The sequence below is a fragment of the Nelumbo lutea genome, chromosome 1, assembly GCF_056320005.1.
Source record: "Nelumbo lutea isolate HS-2025 chromosome 1, American lotus-T2T, whole genome shotgun sequence".
NCBI classification, from domain to species: Eukaryota; Viridiplantae; Streptophyta; class Magnoliopsida; order Proteales; family Nelumbonaceae; genus Nelumbo; species Nelumbo lutea.
The window spans coordinates 197808599-197824648 of record NC_142684.1 but is presented as its reverse complement, the minus strand read 5'-3'; the positions used below and the strand labels follow the sequence as shown (position 1 = coordinate 197824648).

The 16050-nt window shown below is 41.8% G+C and overlaps 1 protein-coding gene across 2 annotated transcripts in view; it reads left to right on the top strand.

The window, feature by feature from the left end:
- Positions 1-16050, top strand: part of LOC148880242 (uncharacterized) — a 93431-nt gene that overhangs the window by 44995 nt on the left and 32386 nt on the right. The window lies entirely within an intron of this gene.

Below are 16050 nucleotides of genomic sequence, written 5' to 3'. Positions count from 1 at the left end.
AATGGAATGGAAGCAGTAATTTCCTTTACTTGAGTTTTAAGGCCATCAGAAAAGGAATAAAGAGACATCCATGAACCTACTAAAATAGCACCAAACTTTGGATGCCAAAACTCCAAAGCTTAGAAGATGATCTGTGATTTCCACTTTTCTGTTTCTACAACTGCACCCAGAAACCATCGGTATGCGTATGCCCAACCCACTGATACTATCACACATAGGGGTGTCACCCACTGAGAGTCTCCAGCAGTGAAATGAGATTTTAGTGGGAATATGTCTGTTCCAAACAAATTTACTCCAGAAAACAGGGGTATGATGAGTTCGACAAATGTTCCAAGCACTTTTACAGCTGAACTTTCCATCAGAGTTGGGTTTCCATATCCTTGTCTGGTCCGACCGAGATCTGGAGGCCCAAAGATTCAATTTCCCTTAGCACCCTTGTGTCCAGGATGTTGGCAATGGGACCCTAGTTCCAAACACCATTATGGTCTAGAATGTCAAAAATCTGAGTCGAGGTGTCCACTTGTGAAGAGTCAGAGACCATATTATATTAATAAGAGGGGAAGGAGAGAACCAATTCTCCAACCAGAAGTTTCCATTCTCTAATATGCCAGGAAGAGTGTTCGAACAAAAGATCAAGATATTTGAAATTCTGCCTCCAAGTAGAAGATCCATGGTAGTTTGTCTTCTTTTTTAGTGCTGAAGTCATTTTTGCCTTAAAATAGCTTGACCAGCAGCTAGTTCCAGAGATGGCCTTCGAAAGAGATTTTAGCCTGAAAGACTGATTTATATCCTCCAGATTTCTTATGCCAAAGACTGCCTTTCATCCAAGCTCCTGCAAACTTTGTGCCAAGCAACCCAGCTGTACTTTTCTTCACCCGAGCTGGACCACAGAAATTGTCTCATAGTTTTGCCAAGTGTGAGCCAAGTACTTTTAAGAAGGTCAAAATTCATGCACATATATAATGGAATAGAAGAAAGAATATGTTTTAAAAGAATGAGCCTACCTCCGGCTGAAAGGTTTCTGCCTTTCTAGGACCAATCCTTGAGATAATATTTGTCATGAGTTCATCAAACATAAAGCTCCAAGCCTTACCTTTGTGAATTGGAATGCCAAGATACTTGCAAAGAAGGGGCTGTCTATCAAAGCCGAGAGTAGTTTTGATCAGATTGGATTTATTCACCAATACTTTTCTGGATGTATAAAGGGAGCTTTTCCTTTTGTTAATTTTCTGTCCTGAGCACTCTTCATATTCTGAAAGAAAATTCCTCACTTTCACCAAAAATCTCTTGACCCCGTTCATGAAAGTAATGGCACCATCAGCATATAAACAATGTGTGATGGGGGAACAACCTCTGGGAGTTTATAAATAAGACCTGGGTTGTCAGAGAATAACTTGGTGAGGTCTCTGCTAATCACTTCTTCAGCAATTATGAATAAGAGACAGAGGGTCTCCTTGCCGTAAGCCTCTGAAAGATTTGAAATAGCCATGTAAACAGCCTTCCAACTTCAGAGAACCAGAAATTGCAAACAATTTTCCTTATCAACGAGATCCAATCCTCAAAGAACCTGAGTTTGAGTTTGGATAGAACAGCAAAAACAAAGCTTCAATCCAATTGGTCATAAGCTTTAAGCATATAGAGCTTGATCACAACATTTTCCCCCTTGGATAGATCTGTCAGTTTCCTGAAAAATCTCTTGTACAAGATCAATATTATCCATAACGTTTCTATCTTTGACAAAGGCAACCTGTTGAGGAATGCCTCCAGATAGTGGAGGCAGCTTACACCTTTTGTGTTCTGAACCATGCTAGTATGCCTCATGCCTCCAGGTAGTGGAGTGCCTCATATCATGCTTCTGTGTTTTTGAGAACATTATCTACTACTTGTGATACATTCCAAAGGTGGCAGGAAAACTGGTGTCTCTCCCCTTAATGACTCCAAGGATGCTACCCTTAATGACGTGCTAAGGGGGTGAGAAACAGTAGCTGAATTTCAAACTGGAAGATAGGAGAGGACAGTATTATGGAAAGTCCCAACTCTGGGTAGATTGAAACTCAACTTTGTTGGATGCTACCTTGGAAATATGAGAGAGTCAGGTGGTGGTGGGGGGGGGGGTTAGGGATCACTTTGGGGCTAAGTTGCGAGCTTTGATTCAAAGATAAAGTTAATGAGTATGCAGGGAATGAAAGAAATGGGGGTAGAAGATGATTGCCAAACCATAATTAGTTGGATCAGATCTCAAAAAGAGATACCTTGGATTAAGCCGATGGTGAGACAGGCTCAGGTCTTAGGTACCAACTTTAATAGCTTATTCAGTTAGGCTCCTACATGTGCTCCATTTTTTTACTTTTGAGAAAAGCTAAGTTAAGATTGTATTAATTGATCAAAAGAGGGAACGATACCTATACAGTGATCTGCTGTACAAGTATGGGCATTAACAAGCAGAAAAGTGTGCTAAGTACAAAGAGTTATATTAGCATTAGAAGTGGCAGTGTTTGTCCAAGAAATGACTTTTACAGAGATGTTCCAGCAGACTCCATTCAGCTGCAGGAAGTAAATACCAAGATGCCTTAGATTGGGGAGGCAGGTTTTGCACCTGCCAGATTTGAAGGGCCTCCAAAATTGACCTTGGAAGACCCAACTTATATTGAAGCATTTGAGAAAGTGGGCCCAGATCTGGAAGTTGACTTGGCAATGGAGAAAAAGATGATTCGCTGTCTCCAACTCAAGGTTTCAGAAAACACAAGTAGAAGATGGAACATTTATTGCCTCTTCTAATAAGATTTTCCTTGGCTCAGTTTGCAAGGAGTGCAACTACAAATACGAATATGTAGAGTTCAAAACCTTGTATTTTGTATGCATTTGCATTGTACATATTTGTATTTGTACTCTTTTCAAAGGCTCAGTTTGGAAAGAGTACAAAATACAAATACAAATATGTACTATACAAATGCATACAAAATAGAAGGTTTTGCACTCTACATATTTGTATATGTAATCCTTCCAAATGGAGCCTTAGGGATTTCCCAAGGGCTACATTCCAAGCATGAGAAGTGATCTTGGAGGAGATTCTGCCATCCCAAATGATTTTATGGGGAAAGCCTGGGGATGTGGAGATCTAACGATGTATCATGGATTTTATTGTAAAGTTAGCGGAGCTGCTCCATTTCCAAGATCTGCTATCTTTAGAGTTTGGATCCAGCTGAAAGTTACGGAGATGGGTTAGAAGATCCTCTATATCATTTACTTACCAACCTTAAGGATGCCAAGGGCCATCTGAACCTGAAGATGAAAGCATATCCACCACTAGGGCTTCTTTGTCAATGGGAATGGAGAAGGGAGGGGGAACATCTCTGCTAATGGTCAATCAGCACACCAGGCATCTACATCTGAACCTGAAGATGAAAGCATATCCACCACTAGGGCTTCTTTGTCAATGGGAATGGAGAAGGGAGGGGGAACATCTCTGTTAATGGTCAATCAGCACACCAGGCATCTAACCAAAATCTGAACCTGGCGTCATTGCCAAGATGCAAATTGGTGCCTTGAAGGAAAAGAGGACAAACTTTTTCAATGTTTTTCTATAAAGGCCTGATATAACATTGGTGGGATGGAGGGTGTCCCATCTACCATCTGCAAGCCTATATTTGGCAGCAATTAATTGCCTTGTTCAACTGGTGCTTTCGATGCTGAATCACCAAAGCCATTTGCTTAGAACTTAGAAGGGCAGAGTTCATATCCTTGATTTTATGGAGACCCAGACCTGCAGAGAGTTAAGGTGAGCAGATTGTATCCCAATCTACTAGGTGGACTTTTCTGTCATTTTTCCATCTATTCCAAAGGAAGTCTCTTTGTAGCCTTTCCAATTTGTTGACCACTTTTGCAGGGAACACTCGAGAGAGTACTCTAGATAAGAGTTAATTTTCCACCTTTGTAGAGATATCTGGCTTTCCAAGAAGATAGTTTTTATGACTCCTCTCAACAATAGGTTCCCAAATATCACAAGAAGAACCCTTTGCTCCAAGAGGGAGGCCAAGATAGCTGATTAGCAGGTTAGCTATTTTTCATCCTAGTACATTTTCTAGGTTTTGGATATTAGAAACTTGTCCAACTGGGATAATGAAATTCTTTTCCATGTTAATGCTCAAACCTGGTATAGTCTAGATCCATGCCACAAATAACAAAGATAGGGGAGAGAAGGTCCCCTTGCCAAAGGCTCCTAGAGCTTTCAAAAAAGCCAGTGGGAGAACCATTGTGAAGAATGGAAAAGGTTTGGGTAGAGATACAAACTTTTATCCAGTGTCTCCATTTAACCCCAAAATTCATTCTTTGAAAGGTGGTAGTATAGCTATGTGATGGAAAGCTGTTGCATGCTTGACCAATATTTCAAAATCCTTAAGACTGATGGAACACATCAAGTCAAGCACTTTAACATTTAGGATGGTAACATACCACCATGCTTCTGCAGCTGACGTCTTGACAACTTCACTCTGGGCAGCTCTCCCTCTCACAGTAGGTAGCCCTCTCAATGACAACTCACACTCGGCGAAGTATCCTTTTTCCCTCTAGTGGCTTTCACTCTGCCCTCGGTAGCCCTTCTCCGAAGTAGCCCTCTCCGTGATTCAAACTTGATATGTGGTGGTAGGCTCTAATACCAAATTTTGCATGCTTGACCAATACACCAAAAGCCTTAAGACTGATGGAACACATCAAGCCAAGCACTCTAACATTTAGGACCGTAACAAAAACCTTCTCCAGGTCCAGCTTACATAGCACCCCTAGAATTCTTGGCTTTAGCCTCGAGTCAATCAGCTCATCTTTCTATCTTGAACGAAAGCCCCTTAAATGTTGGAAATGATGGTCGGCTTCTTGAGACCCATTGCAAGCATCTTGCCAAGGATCTTGTATATACTTCCCACAAGATTGGCTGATCATTCTGAAATCCTTGAAGTCAATTACACCCCCTTTTTTGGTACCAAGGCAATGAAAGTATTGCTTAGACATCTCTCCATAGAGCCATTGATCTGGTTTGGTTGTATCAAACAACTCTTGAAAAGTCCATGTTAAATCCATCATATCCTTGGGCCTTGTTCCATCAAGCTCTTTTGTAGCTTCCCGACCTCATCAACAGTGAAAAGGGCTTCAAGGGACCTTTATTGGGCTTGAGAGACTTGATTGAAGTGTAAACCATAGTACCATACAAAGTGGGTTTTCTTGATGAAACCTCCTTGTATAGATTTCTATAATACTGAACTACTGATTTTTTTGATGCCCATCATATTGTCAAAAATCCTTCCATTACTGTGCATCTTAGTGATGGAGTTTAGTGTGGATCTAGCTTTTCCCATAATAGTCGATCAAGACTACAATCAGTCTTGAATCCGAAAGTAAAAGAAAGATTTCAGATGGAGAAAAGAAGAAGAAAAGAGGGAGAAAGCAGAAGCACACGAAGGGTTTTAGAAAAGGAGAGAGAGGGTCGAATAGAATAAATCTGCCGACCCACTCTTAATATTTATATGTTTACTAATTGTGAAAAAGGCTGAATTGCCCTTAATGCTTACATGGCAAATAAACTAATAATAAAGCTGAAATAACAAGTTGTAACAACAAAGCTAAATAACTACCAACTAACACTGACATAACTAACAAAGAATACATGCTGTGCTGCCATACGAACACAGTGGGGACCACAGCCATGGGGTCGACATCAGTGTTCTCTACACTCCCCCTCAAGTTGGGAATAGATATTTGTCATTCCCAACTTGCATAGGTCTGCCTTTAACTTCTTCCTTGGAACCACCTTGGTGAGAAGATCTGCGAACTGCATGCTGGAGGTGATATACGGGAGACACTTCTTGAGATGAAACCCTTTCTCTGACAAAATGTCGATCAACTTCGATATGCTTAGTTCTGTCATGCTGTACCGGATTGTGAGCTATATTTATAGCAGCCTGATTATCACAATACAACATTAAGGGCTTCTCATAATCAATACCCAACTCTTCAAGTAATGACTTCAACCATAGGATTTCAGCCACATCATTAGCCATCGATCTATATTCAGCTTCAGCACTAGAGCGAGAAACAACACTTTGTTTCTTACTCCTCCAAGAGACAAGGTTACTTCCTACAAAGGCACAATATCCAGAGGTAGACCTCCTGTCATCAACACTCCCAGCCCAATTAGCATCTGTATAGACTTCTATCTTCATGTGATCATTTTTCTTAATATACCTCTACCTGAACATCTCTTCAAGTATGCTAATATTCTCTCAACTGCAAGGAGGTGAATAGTTCTAGTTGAATGCATGTGTTGACTGATAACGCTAACTGCATAATTGATGTCTGGTCGTGTGAGACAAAGATATAGGAGTTTTCCAACCAGCCGTTGGAACATAGCTTTTTCTTCAAGAGGCTCTCCACCCTCTGCACTGATCTTGTGATTCTGTTCAATGGGTGTATCTATAGGCTTAACACCCAACTTTCCAGTTTCTGCTAACAGATCTAGAACATACTTCCTTTGAGAAATAAAGATCCCTTGTTTAGATCTAGCAACCTCAATACCCAAGTAGTATCGTAGCTCACCTAGATCTTTCACCTCAAACTCTTGATGAAGGAGTTGTTTGAGGGACTCAATCTCACTATTATCATTCCCTGTCACCACAATATCATCCACATATACAGCAAGCAAGGTCAAAGAAGAGTCCACTCTTTTAATGAACAATGTATGGTCTGACTGGGCTTGTACATAGCCGAATTTTTCAAGGGCTTGTCTGAATCTATCAAACCAAGCTCTGGAGGACTGCTTTAGTCCATACAAGGCTTTATTCAGCCGGCAAACCTTCTTACCTATCTGTGCATCATAAAATCTAGTAGGTAATTGCATGTAGACTTCTTCCTGTAAGTCTCAATTTAGGAAGGCATTTTTAACATCCACTTGGAACAAGGACCAAGAATAACTGGCTGCAAGGACTAACAGAACTCGAATAGTGGTCATCTTTGCCACTGGAGCAAAAGTCTCCAAGTAGTCTATACCATAAGTCTGGGTAAATCCTTTTGCAACTAACCGGGCTTTATACCTTTCAATGAAACCATCAACATTATGTTTCACGGTAAATACCCATCTACATCCAATTGGTTTCTTTCCTTTGGGCTAGTCAACTAGCTCCAAGTATTATTCCTCAGAGGGGCATCCATTTCAACCTTCATTGCATCTTTCCACTCAAGAACTAACAAGGCTTCCTACATTATTCTAGGAATAGGAATATCAGCAATGGATGTGAGAAAGGACCTGTAAGAGGGAGATAGGCGACCATAGGACAGAAACTGGGAAATGCAGTGAGCTGTGGATGTGGTGCAATGCCGTTTCCCTTTATGGACTGCAATAGGGAGGTCAAGGTCATCCAAAGAAAGTGAAGTAGCAATAGTGGAAGGTATCTCAGTGGAACCTGGATCTGATAAGGGGATTGTAGTACCTGGATCTGGATCCGCAGAAGGAAGTGGGGCTGGCCTGGACTGCTGATGGCCGAAAATCAACTTGCCTCCACCGCCTGTGATAGACTTTCAACTCCTGACACCTCTGACAACTCCATTACATCCCTCACCACTCAATGGAATGGGTAAAGGAACTTTAGATGAGTTAACCCCACTTTCACAAACCCCATTCTCACTACTCTCCCCTTGAGGAGAAACCTTAGGGTAATAGGGTACCTCCTCAAAGAAAGTAACATCCATCGAGACAAATCTCCTCCCGGAAGTAGGTTCATAGCAACAATAACCGTTTTGAGTTTGTTCATAACTGAGAAAAATGCATTTGGAGGCCTTAGGGTCAAATTTGGAACGATGATGTCCAAGAATCTGAACAAAGCAGGTGCAACCAAAGGTTTTAAGTGGAACAGTAAATAATTCTTCATTTGGGTATAGAAGGGTAAACGGAGGCTTCATGACAAGAACCCGTGAAGGAACTCAATTAATGAGATACACTGCTGTGAGAATAGCATCACCCCAGAAACAGATAAACACACTGGAGGTAAACATAATGCTTCTAGCCACCTCCAAAATGTGCCAGTTCTTCCTCTCGGCAACCCCATTCTGCTGTGGTGTATAAGGACAAGTACTCTGGTGAATAATCCCATGATCAAGTAGATAAGAGGCAAGTGGCTTGGTAAAGTATTCGTTGAGCAGGAGAAGAAGAAAGGAGGAAGGAAGAAGAAGAAGAAGAGGCAACTGAGTTGAGGCCTCAAAAGTTCTACTTCAGTCGAGTGAAGCATTGTATTTATACTATACTGGCCGTACAATACAATAGGACTATAAAATTACAAAAGTACCCCTATGGTTACTAAACCTGTGTACAGTACATATAATACACCTGTCAACACTCCCCCTCAAGTTGGGGCATAGATATCAATCATGCCTAACTTGTCACAGAGACCTTGGTGTCTGGAATGGTTTAGCTCTTTTGTAAAGATGTCTGCTAGTTGGTCTTCAGAGCTGATGTATGGAGTGCATACTTCGCCTGTGATGATTTTCTCTCTAATAAAGTGCTTGTCAACTTCAATGTGCTTTGTTCTATCATGTAGTACCGGGTTGGCAGCGATACTTATAGTTGCCTTGTTGTCACAGAGCAGAGTCATGGGTTTACCAACTGGAAAACCCAACTCTCCCAATAAGTTCCTTATCCACATACCTTCGGCTACTTCGTGTGCCATTGCACGGTACTCAGCTTCAGCACTGGACCTAGCTACCACGGTTTGCTTCTTACTCCTCCAAGTAACAAGGTTCCCTCTTACAAAGGTGCAGTAACCACTAGTAGACCTTTTGTCACTTTGAGATCCAGCCCAATCCGCATCTGTGTAAATTTCAACTCTCGAATGTCCATGTTTCTGGAATAATAACCCAGCACCCGGGAACTTCTTAAGATACCGCAGTATTCTCTCCACTGCTTCAAGATGAGTGGACCTAGGTGCATGCATGAACTGGCTGAAGACACCAACAGCATATGCTATGTCTGGACGAGTCATAGATAGGTACAACAGTCTCCCTACAAGCCTCTGAAATTGCTTCACATCCTTAAGATGTTCACCTTGGCTGTCACTTAACTTGTGGTTGGGGTCAATGGGAGAGTCAGCCGGTTTAGCCCCAATCTTTCTAGTGTCCTTAAGCAAATCTATGACATATTTCCTTTGGGAGATGAAGATACCCTATTTTGATCGGGCAACCTCAATTCCAAGGAAGTATATTGCGGGTCCTAGATCTTTCACTTCGAACTGAGTGGCAAGGAAGTCCTTCAAACTTTGAATTTCATCATTCCAGTCACCAGTAACAATTATGTCATCCACATATACTATTAGGGCAGCCATTTTACCTTCTACTCTTTTTACAAACAATGTGTGATTTGTCTGACATTGCTTGTATCCCCTTTGCTGAACTGTAGTATGAAATCTGCTGAACCATGCTCTTGGAGATTGCTTCAGCCCATTTAAAGACTTCTTCAACTTGCACACTTTTTGTTCACTTCCTTGAGCCAAAAAACCGGGTGGTTGAACCATATAAACTTCCTCTTCAAGATCACCATTCAAGAAGGCATTCTTGATGTCAAGCTGATGTAGATCCCAATTCAGATTGGCAGCAAGAGAAAAAACGACTCTAATAGAGTTCATTTTGGCAACAGGGGCAAATGTTTCAGAATAATCAACCCCATACACTTGAGTAAAACCCTTTGCCACTAAACGAGCTTTATACCTCTCCACGGTTCCATCAGCCCCATGCTTAACAGTGAACACCCATTTACATCCAACTGGATCCTTTCCCTTAGGGAGATCAACAAGTTCCCACGTGCCATTCTTATGAAGAGCATCAATTTCTTCATTAATGGCATTTGTCCATTCTGGTACTGAGAGAGCTTCTGCCACATTCTTGGGAATAGGGATACTATCAATGGAGGTAAGAAAAGCATGAAATGAAGGTGAGATTTTCTCATAGGAAACAAAGTTGGAAATGGGGTGTTTAGTGGTACACGACCTAAAACCTTTCCTGTGGGCAATGGCAAGGTCAAGATCATTAGCAACAGGGAGGTTGGGAGTCAAGTTACCTGAGTGAGTATGATCTTCCCCCAAGGAATTTGATGGAATTTGAGGTACAACTTCTAGATTCTCCACAGCACTTGAACCTGGTTGGCCTTTACGACGATGAGAAAAAACACGGAAAAGTGGAGGATCAGAAGGAGAAGGGGGAGAAGGAGGAGTAGGAAAAGGAGGCAGTTGAACCTGTTTCTCCTCATGCCTACACTCCCCTTGAGGAGAAACAAGAAAGAATGGCTCATCCTCAAAAAATGTTACATCCATGGAGACATAGAATTTTCAAGAAACAGGATCAAAGCAACGATACCCTTTCTGAGAGAATGAGTAGCCAAGAAATATGCACGGGATAGCACGAGAGTCCAATTTCCCCTGGATGGGGGATAGGTTTTGGACAAAGCACCGACAACCAAAAACACGAGGAGAAATAGAAAGAAGAGGGGCCTTAGGAAAGAGAAGGTGATGTGGGGCTTTGTACTCTAACCAACGAGAGGGCATTCGGTTAATGAGGTATGTAGAACAAAGGATAGCCTCAAGCCAAAATTGTTTGGGAACATTCATGTGGAGTAGTAAACCTCGGGCCATTTCAAGAAGGTGTCGGTTCTTCCGTTCAGCCACACCATTTTGTTGTAGCGTGCGGGCACAAGAGCTCCGATGAAGTGAGCCATGTGAAGCAAAGAACTCCGTGAGGTCACTATGAAAAAATTCTTTTGCATTGTTTGATTGAAATATATGGATTTTGGTCTGAAATTGGGTGAAGACCATCCACTGAAAATCTTGGATAATTTTTGGTACTTCCTCACGGTTTTGCATTGAATATACCCAAGTGTATCTGGAATAATCGTCAATGAAGGTAATGAAGTACTTGTAGCCACTCTCAGATGGTAAAGTAACAGGGCCCCACACATCAGAATGCACAATGTGAAAAGGAAACTCAGATTTACTATTTCTTTGAGGAAATTGAGTTCTACAATGCCTGCTTAACTGACACGTTTGACAAGAAAAGTTAGAAACAGACACTGACTTACATAGTTCTGGGAAAAAACAACTTTCAAGGACTCAAAAGACAAATGACCCAGACGACAATGCCACAAATACATTTTACTCTTTCTGAACTAACTCATAGACTCTGTAATGAAGGCCAGCCGTATTCTCCAGCATATAGAGTCCATCAACCATGCTCCCCTACCAATCGTCCTCCCCGAGGCCAGATCCTGAATCACACAATAGGAAGGGAAAAAGGTCACAAAACAGTTTAAGGAATTTGTAACACTACTGACTGAAAACAAATTCATAGGGAATTTTGGAACATGAAGAACATTAGAAAGAGTAAGGCCGAGGGGAAGTGAGAGAGTTCCTTGACCAGCTATGGAAGTGTATGATCCATCAGCTAGTCTCACTTTATCTCTTCCGAAAAGAGGGTGATAAGTTTGAAAGTAAGAAGACATACCAGTCATGTGTTTTGACGCTCCAGAATCAATGATCCATGGAGAGTCAAGGTCGTGAGAAGCAACATGGAAAGCTGTGGCAGGATTACCTGATGTGGATGCAAAAGAGGTGGTGGGAGGAGCATCCATCTAGCGAATAGCTCTACCATAAAGGTCCAAATGGTCACGGAAGAAGTTTACAATATCCTCCCTTGGGGTCAGATCCAGAGTAGCTATGTTGGCCATGTGGTGTTTGAGTCACAGTATAAGTGGAGGGCTGATTCTCCCGAGTAACCATATTGGCCATGCGGTGTTTCTTGGTACCTTGTTGCCCGGGTCTTCTAATTACATCTGAGCCTTGCTTCTTAGATAGATCTTGAGCCCACTTTGGTTTCCCATGGAGATCCCAACAAGTATCTTTGGTGTGCCGGGGCTTCTGACAATTAGTGCACTACAATTTTTCCTTATCTTTTGCTTTCTTCTGGAGATCCCCTCTCTTGGAAGAAGGGCCACCACTAGTAGAGGAACCCCCCTTTGCTGCCAACACAATTGCATCCCCTCCGGTGCTGTTCATCAAGTTTCTTCTGCTCTCTTCAGACTAGACAAGAGCATAGACCTCCTGAGTTTTAGAAAGATCCTTACAACTTAGAATTTGTACTCCGATGGATTCATAGATAGGATTGAGACCATGTAAAAAGGCAAACACCCTTTGCTGCGAGACAAGTTTCTTGTACAATTTTGCATCTTCATCGCACTTCCAATCAATATTCTGGTAATGGTCCAACTCCTTCCAAACAGTTGTCAAGTCAGAGTAATAAACTGATAAACTATTCTCCCCCTATTTACAAGTAGATGAAGCTGCTTGCAGTTGATAAATCTTGGCATAGTGTCGAAGTTCAAAATATGTGGATTTTGCCTGTTCCCAATTCTCATTTGCAGTTTCAGCCCAAATGAAGTTCTTCCTTATTTGCGGTTGCATGGAGATCAAAAGCCAAGACATAACCATGCTGTTCTCCTGATCCCATCTATCATGTTCTGCATTTCCAGAAGTTGGTTCTTTGATTCTTCCATTTATATAGCCTATTTTTCCCCTTGCAGTTATGTATAGCTTGATCCCCCTTGACCATTCTAGGTAGTTTAACCCATCAAGAGGAACAACAGCCATAGGGAAGGATAGGTCACTGTTCCCATTCATTCCATTCAGCATTGTGGAGATTCCGGATGTAGCTGAATCTTCACTATTCATGATTCTAGGTTTAGAAGTACACAAAACCAAAGGCACATTGCCTTACAGAGTTGCTATAGTCCACAACTAGGCACTTGCAGATTTTCGGTTTCACAGGGAACCAAACACTACACAGTACTAGGTTGTATGACCTACACTGTGTAGGAGTCCACAGAACAATATACGAATTGCACTTGCAGTGTAACCAGGTCTGAATGACCTACAGTTTTACAACTTTAATACAGCTTCTTAGCTGAAAAAAAAACTCAGTAGGAACAACAATATGAGTGGTGGTTTACCACACCTAATCGGCTGATATCCACTTTCCAGGGCAACCGAACAGTCACTTAGGATCTAGGGTTCATCAATAGTCCCTTAGAGAGCAGAATAGAGCAACATACAATCGAAGGAAGAGGGACAGTCACTACTAAGATTTTGGGACATCAACAGTCGTACAAGAAGAGAACCATAAATAGAAAAAATCAGTTCAGTACCTAGGCCACCTGAATTGTGAATAGGCAGTACAGTCAAGGACCCAAACTTCTCTTCAAATCAGAACCTTCCTTCGTACATCTGGGATGGTTTTCTATAGTCTTCTTAGCCGAGCAACTCTAGTTACCAGCACCTAAGGATGAAGGATGAAGGAAGAAGAACCCTTTTCTGCGCTAGGAAGTTGAGCAATCAACTTTCTTGTAGTAGAACCCTACTCGGCAGTGGAGACTAGCAGCAACACTAGAGAATACTTCCTCTTCCTTGTCTTCAAGCATCAGGACTAAGCTTCTACGCAGCAGTGGAGAGAGGCCTCGGCTGGTTGTTTTCCAGGCCTAGACAGTCCTGCTCTGATACCATGTTGAGCAAGAGAAGGAGAAGAAGAAGAAGAAGAAGAAGAAGAAGAAGAAGAAGAGGCAACTGAGTTGAGGCCTCAAAAGTTATACTTCAGTCAAGTGAAGCATTGTATTTATACTATACTGGCCGTACATTACAATAGGATTGTAAAATTACAAAAGTACCCCTGTGGGTACTAAACCTGTGTACAGTACATATAATACACCTGTCAACAGTATTCTCTCGCTTTATCAGATCTGAGGATTTTGATTTTGACCCCGAACTGGGTTAAAATCATCTGATGAAAGGTCTGGGTCAGAGCAGGAACCTCATCTCGAGAATGCGTAAGGTAAACCCATGAAAAACGGGTATAGTCATCAACAAACAACAAGAAATATCTATATCCCCCCATAGAAGGGATGTGATACGGGCCTCAAACATCGGTGTGCACAACATCAAAAGAATTACTACTTTTATTATTCAAGGAATAAGATGTTCTACAATGCTTTGCAAGTTCACAACTCTCACATCGCAAATTTGACATCTGAACAGACTCAAACAAATTAGGAAACAAACTCTTCAAAGATCGAAATGATAAATGACCTAACCGATTATGCCAAAGCATAACCAGACTAACAGACTGAGAAACAAAAGACTTCTTATCTTCATGATCTTTCTAATGAGAACTCTTTCCAAGTAGATAGATCCCATTCATCTCACGGCCAGTCCCAATCACCTTCCTTGTCTCCAAGTCCTAAAAAACACATCGGTCAGGGAAGAAGGTTACTGAATAGTTTTGATGTTTTGTAATACTACTGACTGAAAGCAGGTTAGTATCAAGCTTAGGAACATGCAAAACTGAGGATAAGGAAATGGTATTAGACAACTTGATGTCTCCCTTGCCAGAAATGGGAACAAGGGAACCATCAGCAATGGACACTTTATCTCTACCAGAAGATAAGTGATAGGTAGTGAACAGTGATGGCAAGCTAGTCATATGGTCAGATGCACCTGAGTCTATTACCCAACAATGTTCAGTGTTACTTGGAGCTAAAGCATGGTAAGCTGAGGTCCGAGTACCTGAATGAGCAAAGGCTGATGTGGAAGGAGCTGATGATGACTGAGATGATTGAGCTGAACTTCCAACCTCCTTTTCCAACTTTGTTAGGGCAGCCCGAACAGCAGCTAAGGTGTCTAGAGGTGTGCCTTTTGTGCCCGATGAGGATGCAGAATCGGTATTAACAGCCATATGAGCATTACCCCTTTTGTTCCTTAGTTTTGTTGGGACTAGATGAGGGTGCAACATCCAACATGTCTTTAGTATGCTTAGGTTTCTTGCAATGTTCACACACTAGATCCTGCTTATCTTTCTTCTTCGTATCCCTTTCTGTATCACCCCTAAACTTAGGTTTAACTATTGCCAAGGCTAGTGGGAAGGGTTGATGCTGCATCATAACCTTCCTCCTAGTCTCTTCACTATGCACCAATGAGTAGGCTTGAGATAAGGTCACACTGTCCCTTGTTAGTATCTGTTGTCTCACAATATCATAATCAGAATTCAGACCAGCTAGGATTTCAAAAACCCTATTAGTCTCAACTTGCTTTCTATGAGTCTGTGCATCCTTCTGACTTTCCCACTCAAGTGTTTCCAAATGGTCAATTTCATGCCATAGAGATTTCAAAGTAGAGAAGTAAACGGAGACTGGTCTCTCTCCTTGCTTGAGGTTATTAACCTCACACTTCAATTCATAGGCCCTAGCAACATTAAGGGGTTGGGAGTAGGTCTCTTCCATGACGTCCTAGATCTCCTTGGCTGTTTTTGCCCACAAATAGTTTCGGCTGATATGTGGTTGCATAGAGTTGCACAGCCATGTCATAACCAAGTAGTTCTCCTAAATTCACTTGGTATACATTTGGTCCTCCTTGGATGGTTCCTTCACATCTCCCAATAGGTAGCTAAGTTTTCCTCTACCCCCAATAGCCATCATGGCCGATTGGGCCCATTCTAAGTAGTTGGATCCATCAAACCTCACAGTTGTAATCTGAAATGCAGTCTCAGACATAGTACCAGAATTGCTAGTCCCAAAAACACCTTCCCCCTGATTCTTGAACTCCATTCTTGGTTAAGAATTAGCAATCAAAAGCTTTTAAAGGGAATAAAAGAACAAACCCTAGAGAAAAAAAGAACTCTGGTCGCCTCTGAGAAAATAAGGGAAAGCTCAGCCGCTTCTTCTAGATAAGTCCAACCTATCTTTGACTGATGACGGTCTCAAGAAAAGATAAAAACTTACCCAGAAAACTCTGATTGCAACCTTCAATCTTGGCCTGAACCCTAATATTGATCCTTTTATCCTTCTCTGATTCTTCCTGATTACCAAAACACTCTCCAAGCCTCTACAAACCTTTGGACAGCTGCTAAACCCTTTTGGTAACCTCCAAGAATCAGCCAATGAACAGTTCTTTCTAAGCTTCCAGCCCTAGGCAATTCTCATGTGGT